The sequence below is a fragment of the Sorex araneus genome, chromosome 2 (genome assembly GCF_027595985.1).
Source record: "Sorex araneus isolate mSorAra2 chromosome 2, mSorAra2.pri, whole genome shotgun sequence".
Lineage (NCBI taxonomy): Eukaryota > Metazoa > Chordata > Mammalia > Eulipotyphla > Soricidae > Sorex > Sorex araneus.
In genome coordinates this window covers 184207861-184219152 of record NC_073303.1, presented here as the reverse complement: position 1 = coordinate 184219152, position 11292 = coordinate 184207861, and the positions used below count along the sequence as shown (strand labels likewise).

Sequence of the window (11292 nt, the reverse complement as noted above, 5' to 3'; positions counted from 1 at the left end):
AGAAATACAACTTAAGTCCTATTTTACTACAAAAAATCAAGTCAGAAAAGAAAAGATCTTTAATATTTTGACATATCTATCACTTCTAAAGCCATTCAATTATCCACATTTAATATGATTTTTTCCACAAGTTCTATACATTGCCTCTTATCATAGTTAATTATCTTCCATCACACATGTTTCTTCTAAGGATCAAATAGTAAAGGATTTTAAATTTGATCGGCCATGGAATCTATCACAAGTAGTCAACTCTACAACTGTAGTATATCAAAAGACTTTAGACAATATTTTTTAAAAGTAGATATACATGGCTGGAGAGACAGTACAGTAAGTAGGGCATTTGCCTTGCACACCAGCCATATGCCCCAATGCCCCCACCCCCACCCCCTGGCCTACCAGGAATGATTTCTGAGTAAAGAGCCAGAATAAGTTCTGAGCACAGCACATTTTCAACCTGCTCACTGTTGGGGTCTCAGCAGCCAGCCTGGAACTTTCACCAAATCCCCTGCCCTGGACGCAAGAGCCGGCCCTGTTTATTGCGGCCCACGGGCTTGCTCCATCACTTTGCACACATAGGCACTCTGACTGAGGATGAGCGATGTGCCAGTTAACATCTACCAGTGCTGATACAACCGGCCCTGAAAGCGGGATATGTAGATCATTAACTGACAGATGTGCTGAACCCAACGAGGTGAACGTGCTATACGTGTGAAATCCCCCTGCCAAATATATGTATAAAAATTCCTGTGTGAGAGCCAATAGAGAGCTGCTTGACCTCCAGCCTCCCCCCCTCCCTGCAATGTTCTTTGTTGGTGGTGGTGGCAGGAACCCGCAGTGCGTAACGGGGCTGGGCAGAGACTTCTCCCCCTTCCCACTCCCTCTCCTATAGGGAGTAAGTCCCGTGACTTCGGGGGATCATACCGGAATCGTACCAGTGTGCCGGGTTCCACTGGCCAGGACCCTGACAGCTTACATTTAATATTTATGTATGGAATCCTATGTTAAATAGAGTAGAAAAAAAAAACAGAAAGTACAAGCTAATTTATGTTAAATAAATAACATTTTGAATTAACAAAAACTAAAATTTTCAGCAGTTATATTTGTAGCATAATTAAATCTCCTCTTTAAAAGTGACATCTGAAGCTATTTCAAATGTAGTGTGTCAGCAATCTTGCAGTCCAATGGCAGTTTCCATAAATGGAATACATATCACTCTCGGGATTACACTACCATTTGCTTTAATTTGATGAGTTTAATTAAATCAAATGGTGTTACAAGTCTCAAGGGGGAAACTACTCTACTTATGATAACTATATTAGATATACTTAAACTATGAGTGTTTTACAGTATATGTTAAGATCATAGTTGGAATCAAGCAAAAAAAAAAAAAAAGAAGTGTACATCCCCAAAACCACTAGAAATTTTCTTTTTCATGCTTTTGCTAAAGTTAAGCAGAGAAGGGAGTAAGGCAAGTAAATAACCCTAAAAAAAGATAATAAACTTCATATTAAAAACCCACATAAAGTGCAGTAGAGTGAGTTTCATGTGTATTAAAATCAAAATGTACTTTCATGGGATACAATTGCCGTTGAGTGATAATATTTATCCTGAAGTATGAGTCATTAATATTATTTAGAGTAATACTTCCTCAATTTCCAGCTAGTGTTTCCAGTTTAACCCTCCATTCATTCTGTGAGGTTTTACTGATTACTTGCTATTTGAACATCAATGTGCTAATGCTTACATTCTCTTACCTGACATTTTATTCATCTTACAATGCGTATATGAAGTTTAATCTTCCTGAGTGGACTACTACCCTAATTTGGTATTAAACTTTCCAAGTTGAACTTGAGGTGAAGATAAGAAGTGTGGAATAGTTGATGAGAGATTGGCTCCAATAATATAATGTCATGATCAATTAGTGGAAAGCTATATACAGTTGTTAATTTATTTTGGATGAAACAGAAGAGCTTAAGGCTATACTAGGCAAATTATTTACATGATTTAGGCTAAGTCATAAATTGGACATGTTTCAGTATTTGAATTTTATGCTATTGGGATAAAGAACAGAATCCAAGAAGCCCCAAGCCTAACAATAAAAAAAATAGTATTTTGAAACTAAAATATAAGAGCATTATTATTTGGCATCAAAACAATGGGAACAACAGTAAAGGTTTATTTTTATATTTATTACCAGTTTCATTATAGGGAAGAAGAGTTAGTATATTTATATAAAAATACCCACATATACCATGTGTAATCTCTTAAACTTCTACCGCCGGAGTTTTTATTTCAACTTGTAATATAGCATACCTTTGGGGGGCTAATGTTTATTATTTATATATGAACCATATCAATAAATAAATTTATTAATGAGCAGATTTTGAAATAGTATCATATATTTCCCTTAAAATAAATTTAACAAAATTTACTTCAAGATGCAAATTTGATTTTAAAAATAAAATGATTTATAGCATTATTTTAACTTACATTCTCTTTGAACTTTCAAAGACATTAGTATACATGCATCATAAAACCCTTTCAAATTTCTTATTTGAGCTAATATTTCGTAGCTATCCACAATTATCTCTTTACTTTCAATATACCCAAACATTCTGCAGTTAAAAATAAGAAAATGTTCATTTAAAAACATTTAAGTTTACTGAATGAAAAAATAGCCCTCATAAATTGATATTTAAGATTTGCAGTGCCAGATGTGTTATATCAAAAACTATAACCATGGTTCTGTAAACTTAAATTCTATCCCCAAAATAGCTTTGGATACTTTATCCAAAGATATGCATCTAAAATTTTTTTATGTCTGATTTTTATGTCTTAATGGGGAATATGTCTCAGTATTCCTCATGGTGGAATATGTTAGACCACAGAAGGGGAAAAAGACCTTATGCAACTGTAAAATAATTGGGATGTGGGGAAAAGAGATAAATAGGAACTTCTCCAAAGAAGAAATAGAAATGGCCAAAAGACATATGAAAAAATACTTATATCCACTATTCATCAGGGAAGTATAAATCAGAACAAAGAAATATCACCTCACTCACCTAAAAGAACAACAATCAGTGTTCGTGAGAATGTGAGGCATAAAAGGAACCTTATTCACTGCTGTTGGGAATGTTGACTGATTCTAACCTTTTTGGAAGACATTCCTCAAAATCTAGAAATTGAGTTTCCATATGACCAAGCAGTTCCACTCCTGGAAATAAACCCCAAGAGCCTAAAATAACAATGCAGAAAAATTACTATGGAAACAACCCCAATGGCAATGAACAGATGACTGGATAAAGAAACTATGGTATATATACCAATTGGGACATTACATTATCACTGTCACTGTTACTGTCATCCCCTTGCTCATCAATTTGCTTGAGCAGGCACCAGTAACATCTCCACTGTGAAACTTATTGTTACTGTTTTGGGCTTATCGAATACACCATGGGTAGCTTGCCAGGCTCTGACGTGCTGGCGAGATACTCTCAGTAGCTTGCCGGGCTCTCCAAGAGGGGCGGAGGTATCGAACTTGGATCAGCTGTGTGCAAGGCAAAAAAGCCCTGCCTCTGTGCTATCACGCCAGCCCTACTCAGCTATGAGAAAATAATAATAAAGTCATGCAATTTCCTGAAATATGGTTGGATCTGAAGAGTATCATGTTGAGTGAAATCAGTTAGAGAGAAAGGAACAAACTCAGAATGACCTGCCTCGTATGCAGGATATAACAAAACATTGTAGGTGAATTTCAAGTGTCTAATGGCAGTAGAAACGTAGAGCAAGAGATCTGGTCTTCATTAGGAAGCTTGTGATTAGGTCAGGGATTAGTGGGATAAATTAGGGATGGGAACACTAGGCAGTGGGGGAGGGAGAGAGTGCTTACCTGGATAGCAGGCTGAAGGTGGGAATGAAACTGAGGTCACTGGTAGAGGGTAATGAACACTGGTGAAAGGATTGGTGCTAGAACAATATATGCCTCAAACTCAATAACAAATATCTTTGTACTATTGTAACCCATGGCAATTCAATTAAAAATTTTAAAACATTTAAAAATATTTAAATGAATTGAAATAGAACATTGTAAGCAGATAACTATATGTAGCCTATATTTAAGGAATAAAGAACTTCATTCCATTTTATCAAGTACTGAGAATTCACATGAATTATTTTATTTTATGTCCAGGAAATATGAGCATTGATGAAATTTTTATGCAATAATTTAGGTAATAGTATGAATTCAACTCATTGATTTTCTCTTTGTGGCAAATAATACCCTCATATTCAATCTAGCAGACGCAATTATCTTCTGTTTGTTCAGTTGGTCAATTCCAGGACATATATCTGTGTGTTTGAATTAATAACTGATGTTATTATCATTGCCAAAATTATTTTTTGCCATTGAGGGACTTACTAGTTAGCCCTTATTTCCTTGAAAATATTCTCATTATTTTTTTTTCTCTAATGTGATTTCTTTCTTTCACAGAGGATATTCCACTCTCATTTTGTGAATTCTGTTTCTCAGCCCACTCACCATATGGATCTTTCTAATTCCCTCATCCTGTAATCCACAACCCTCAATTAGAATTGTGACAAATCTGGGACACTCAATTTCCTTCTGTTTATTCAGTTGGACACTCCCAGGACACATATCTAGTGGTTTCTTAGTTATCTGTGGGTAGCCTACATAAGAAAGTAGTACCTACTAGAATTCCGTGCTTATTTGAATTTATTTTGCCCTAAACTTTGCAAACTCAGATCATGTCTAAAATTTCCTGTCAATACTTCTTCCTTTACCCAGATGAAAGCAAAACATAATAATTTACTTTGTATTGCTTGCGATGCTAATCTGTTAATCAAGATGATCAAAAAATTTTTTAGAGGAAAGCGTGTAGGATTGTTTTATCACCCTAGAACCATTAAGCCCTGGTATAGAGTTTCACAACATAGAAAGCAATGGTCAGTTTTTCACCGAGCTAAGTAGAGTATAACTAATTTCTGACAATTTTTGCTAAGTAATTGTGCAATTGATTTGAATACTTTAATATATGTAAAGTATTGCACATGTATTAATAGCATTAGATTTATTTGTAAATTCATCAAACTGGACACAATCAACTTCTGCCTAGGATAATCCTTAGGTAATAACGTCATACTTAAACATGTTTAGTTTCATTTTTTTAGTAAATTGTCTTCTATATTTTTGAGGTATAGCTCATATGTATATGAAGTCAAGAAACTGGACTTATGATGAAAAGCTGATACAGAGCTGTAAAATATAGTAAAGGTACATTTATGTAATTAAATGCTTATATCTGGACATGACCATAAATATGACGAGTCTTCTTTCTTTAAGGCAATTTACAACAGTTTTTTTTGTTTTTATAAAATTTAATTTGTATAAAATTGTTTACAATAATTGATTGCATTCAATATTCCAAGACCAATCCCATCGCAATTGCACTTTCCCACCACCGTATTCTGAATTATTCCACTCCAATCCTCAAAGCCTGCCCCCAAAGCAAATGACAATGACAGTTAGAGGGATCGTTTGGTATTGGAGATGTTTGCTGAAAGTAGATAAAGGACCATACGTGATAACCTCTCACTATCTGTATTGCAGACCATAATGCCGAAAAGTAGAGAGAGAGTATGGGGGAAATTGTTTTCCATGGAGGCAGGGGGAGGGTTGGAACAGAGAGTATATTGGGAACATTGGTGGTGGAGAATGTACACTGGTGGAGGAATGGGTGTTTGATCATTGTATAATGGAAACGCAAACATGAAAGCTTTGTAACTGTGTCTCACAGTGATTTAATAAACAAAAAGGGTAAACCCCTGAACCTTGGCCAAAGTGGTGGAATGACAGGACCCTCTTGGCTTCCTGGAAGCTACTCTTCCCTCTGCCTCAAACAGCTGAATGCAATGTCTTGTCACTATGACTACAACAAAACATCAGGGACCATTGATCAAGTTAGTTACCAGCTAGTCTGGGAGACTAAGGAACCAGAACACCATGTTCAATCACTTGTGTGGGAAATCCCTCCCGCACACCAAAGGTGTTCACCCATTGCTCCCCCTTTTATGTTTAGGTATATAAACCTAAATCTGATTGCAATAAATTGACTCTTCTTCTTGCAGAAGCTCCTGAAGAGTTTGTCTTGTCTTTGTCTGTCTTGTCTTTTCATATGGCTCCAGGTACTCACCCTTCCTCTAGTGGTTGTCCTCCATCCCTGTCCAGTGTGACGTGGGTGGTCATGGGTGAACTACCACTGCCTGCTCTCTTGCTAGTTCCATGAACCTACTGCATCAGAATAACTCATCCCAAGTCTCCTAATTTACTAGCAAAAATTAATTTCAAGAAATCTTTCACTTTAACAGCAGTGAATGGAGAGTTCAATTTCTTCATTGGGAACATTGTGAGTTATTCTGTTTACCTAATAGGTAAGTCAGCTGTGAAGTTATTTCCTGGTGAGTCCTTATCTTTACAAGACTTTCCCATCCTTACTGTGGATAGAGCTATCATGAAGACCTGTGATTCTCAACCTTGGAAGGAAGGAAGTATTGCTTTGTGTGGCTTTGATTTTCTGATACTGGGGATCAAACTCAGAGCTCTCATAACAAAGGTAAAAGCATCCTGGCACTGAGCCATATCACCATTCCTCAGTTTGGAAGATCAAGAACTTTCCAATGACGAGAACATTTAGATCCTCATACCTGTGTTCTAATCTATTTGTTTTGCGCAGAAGACCTAGATATTAATTTTTTTAAGGGAGAAGCTTCCTTAATGAAAATCAACTTTAAGCAGTAATCCTCAAACTTTAGCATTATTATCATTCAGAAGGTATTATTAAGGTATTAAAGTGCATACCACTAGGTCTTCCATTTAGAATGTCTGATTTTCCAAGTCTTTGCAGGGCATAAGCATAAGAATTTTCATTGTTGGACCGACAGGAATAGCTTGATAGCTTAGAACATTTGTCTTGCCAGTCTAAGGCTATGAGTCTAATACGTGATCAAACTCCACAATACACACGGAGTTTGTTTGATCCTGACAGCTCTACTTTCTATGATCTTCAGCTCCATTAATAATTTTTAGCTCTAGCTATGTAAGAGTGTCAGAAAAAAAAAAGGTGCGTGACCTCCAAGGATTGTCACAACTAAAAAAGTGTTCATGCTCTATGGTCAGGAAGTGCAACTCCTGGCTAGCACGAGTACCACAGAAACCACTGGCAAGCAGTACAACCAGAATGTGTATAAGCATCACTGCTAAAGAAAGGAGTGGTCCCTCGTAAGTATGTGTGCAAGAACCATAATTAAACAAGTGCAACCTTTGGTGATCCCTGCAGCAAAGTATGTAAGTAGCAAAATTAGATTTATGACTAAACTCTAGCAAATACTACAGGAAAATACATTTTACGGTTAGTGAGTGTATGAGTCAGATTATCATCTACAACAACAGTAAATAATGAAAGAAAGCAAAAGGGAGAATGGGTGAATAATGTTTTAAGAAAGGATTTGCATTGTTAGTAAGTTTCTAGTTAATATTGGCATGACTATTATAGACATCATATATTGAGGACTTTATCCACATTAGTATATCAAACTTTTCTGTTTATAAATAAGCTGGTGGTTTTGTTCATATGTCAATGTTCAGTCATAATTTAGATTGTGTCCCGATAAGTACCACTTTCGATAAATGTAATGATATAAAATTGTGCAGATGTTAATGCATTATTTGTAATAAAAACATTAAGCTGGAATAATTTATTTAAGTCAATGACTAGAAATTCTAAAAAAAAATTAGAATGTGTTTAGCTCAGTGTTTCTATTATTCTATAAAAGAGTGATATTCATTGTACTGTAAGTTTTCCCTAAAAACTGTTTTTTGTTTGAAAAACTTTAGAAAAATAAAACAAAATTTTTACTATAGAATCTCAGAATCATTTTAATGTAGATTATGAAACTCATAAGAAACTGCCATAGTACATTTATAAAATTTTTCTTTGACAATAAAATGTTTTGATCAAACAACTATTTTTATTGTTATTACCTCTAAATTACAATGTACTCAATTTTAAAAATCTTATTATGGTATTGTCACCTCCTATCCATCAACAAAGCTTGACTAAAGTAGAGCAGATTTCTAAAATTTGCATCTTATTCTCTGTAAGTTTAACAAGGAATAATCATTTTTGATTCTTGATAGAAACAAGTAAATGAAATATAAATATAATTTTTAAAAAAGAGAACTCTTGCTAACTTATCCATGTAATACTAAACTTATCACTATTTAAAAAGTAATACTTAATACAATTTTAATTGAATTGATATTAATTCATAAACAAGTTTTTGGAAGACATTATTGCAAATATTCAGATAGCCATACATATTATGTCATTTATCATAAAAAGTCCAATTTTATACTTCATCAAGAAAAAGTAGCTCAAATGATAGAGAATGAGAGATTAATTTGCTTTCTACTTGAATGCAGGATTTGAGTGAGATGAAAGACGTAATTTAATAATAACTTCCCTTAAAATCTCTCAAATGCTGATTACTAATTTGTGTCACTATCGCTCTAATTATATGAATGATGCTGCAAATTTAAAAGAAAACAGTCGAGTAATAGGGACAGAATCAAATGATGTGTACACATTACACATCTAGAGTTGTGAATTAAAACCAAACAAGATTAAATTTACCTATATATAAAAGCTGTTAAAGTCTTTCCACATTAGGAATTCTTGCTATTAATTAGTACAAATTGTATAAATTCAAAAAACAAATGTGGATAGAAATAAAATTTATCAATTCTATCTGTTATTGCTAATTATTTCAAATTATTACCACCTAAAAAGTAAAAACATGCATTAAATTTTCATAACTTATAGAAATTCCTATTTTCATCTAGTGAGTGCTTCCTATTGTATTATATTGAGCATAGGACATAGAATTTTTGGTGTATTATATTATATATGCATGTCTTTGCTAATAAAAGCCAACTGTCCTTTTACTTACAATTTGCATTAACAACTCATCAATATAAACGGAAATGATTTATTAAAATATTACAGACTAGAGACTGAATGGCTCAGGGGATTGATTGGTAATGGGTTATGTAGTCTTTTATTTCTAGGTCACTGATTTGAGTTACATCTTGGCAGAGAGTAGAGGCTATTTGGTGACATATGGTGTGTGGAATGGGCTGGTGATGTCAGTCTTATTTTCAGTAAGTGCTGTCCATTTAGCTTTCAGTATTTCAAGAAACCAGAACTTGACTGAACAGTGCCCCCATGAATTCAAAACATTATTAAATATACATGTGTAAAAAGTATTCATGAGAGAGATTAATATTACTCAGAATAAAAAAAAAAGTCCACTGAGTATTTTCAACCAAAACAAATTTTGTAAAACCTACGTGGATAGATTTGACAAACAAAACATATCTTTCAGGAACTTTATGTATATTTTTTAGTTGTATTTTATTATTTTTCTATTGGCCAGAAAGTGTAGCTCTTTTGAGGTTACATTTTTAAGTTTATTTTACTATAAAATATATTTCAAACATTTTTATTTTTTTTTTGGCTTTTTTGGGGGTCACACCCAGCAATGCTAAGGGCTGACTCCTGGCTCTGCTCTCAGGAATCACTCCTGGCGGTGCACGGAGGACAATATGGGATGCTGGGAATTGAATCCTAGTTGGCCACGTGCAAGGTAAATACCCTACCCTCTGTACTATTCCTCCAGACCCAATTTCAAACAGTTTTAGAAGTAAAACTTTAAATATATTGAAAGAACATGTTATTAATAAAAATAACTAAATGGTTTGTATAATTGAAAAATACTGGGAAATCTCCTTCACATTATTTTATGAATGTTGATTATATGGATTGCTTCCTTTACACGATCCAAATGACCTACTATATAACCTATTTAAATATTGCAGACTAATTCTCTTCTCATTATTTGTGCTAGTTTTGATTTTGATGGAATTTTGAGGGAGCACCTTTTTCTGTTTCAAGAATTTGTGTGCCATTCTTGTGCATAAGCCATGGTAATCTTTGTATCGGTCCAATTTTAGTATACCTTCTGCCGAAACGATCACAGGAGTGATATCACATTTGGTAGAGCATTTGCCTTGCCCGAGGCTAACCGGGTTTTATTTCTCCGTCCCTCTCAGAGAGCCTGGCAAGCTTCTGAGAGTATGTCGCCCACATGGAAGAGACTGGTAAACTACCCATGGCATATTCAATATGCCAAAAACAGTAACAAGTCTCGTCCTAGCCGTGAGATTTTAGCAGCTTCTCTTTACTTGTTCTTCCAAGCAGTGCCACATTGGAGGTTCTTTCAGGGTAAGGGAAATGAGACCCATCATTGTTACTGTATTTGGAATATCAAATTGCCAGGCTCTACTGTGCAGGCAGGGTGCTCTTGGTACCTTGCCAGGTTCTCTGAAAGGGAGAACTAGGCTATAAAAGATTGTATGGCCTCATTCGCTTCTGGGAGCTTTTTTTTTTCAGGTTTATAATTTTTAAAATATTTTTAATATTTATTAGAAATTTTTTACAAATTCTGATTTTTTAAAAATTTTATTCTTTTATTGAATCACCATAGCCTCTGGATCTTCGCCATTAATGCGATTACACAGTGCCAGAGGCGGCTTGTGGGTGTGGCTACCAAGCTACTGAAAAATGGGGGATCTGGGCAGAAGAGGCCCAGTCCCAATCCAAACAGGCTTGGAGAACTCAGCCACGGGTCTGCACACCTGGGTTCTTCTACTGGTTCCTTCATGGATGAGGCTTGTCTGAACATGTGGGGAGTGGCCTTGAGCATGGCATGACTGGGTTCCCGAGGTCTTCGGCTGTGGGGCTCTCCTCGGAGTAAGTTATTAATAGTTTCTCAAAAATCAATATCAAAAAAATTTATATTATAAATTTAGGAACTACATGTCCCTAAACATATGAGTTCTCTCTGCATAAATTTATAAATCTATATTGATAAACATTAACATGCATATTTTCTGATCCATGGTCAAACTTGCTATATACCTTTATTAGTTGTCATTTCTTCCCCAGTAAATATTAAAAACCTATTGAATGTGATGGTGAGGGGTTGTAATTACAATTTTTTTTTCTTTTTGGAGAGGCTAGGGCACACCTGGCTGTGCTTAGTAATAATTCCTGTTACATGCATAATTACATATATATGTAATTATGGATGGATCACTCCCACAGGATTGAGGTACCATGAAATGAGCCAACAATTGAACATTCATCAGCCATGTGC

At 34.9% G+C, this 11292-nt stretch overlaps 1 non-coding gene across 1 annotated transcript; it reads right to left on the bottom strand.

Annotated features, from left to right (window-relative positions):
* Positions 1 to 10007: 10007 nt before the first annotated feature.
* On the bottom strand, positions 10008 to 10116 carry LOC129402924 (U6 spliceosomal RNA). Its single transcript, XR_008628940.1, has one exon. It is a non-coding gene; the product is annotated as a U6 spliceosomal RNA (small nuclear RNA).
* Between the last annotated feature and the right edge of the window lie 1176 nt (positions 10117 to 11292).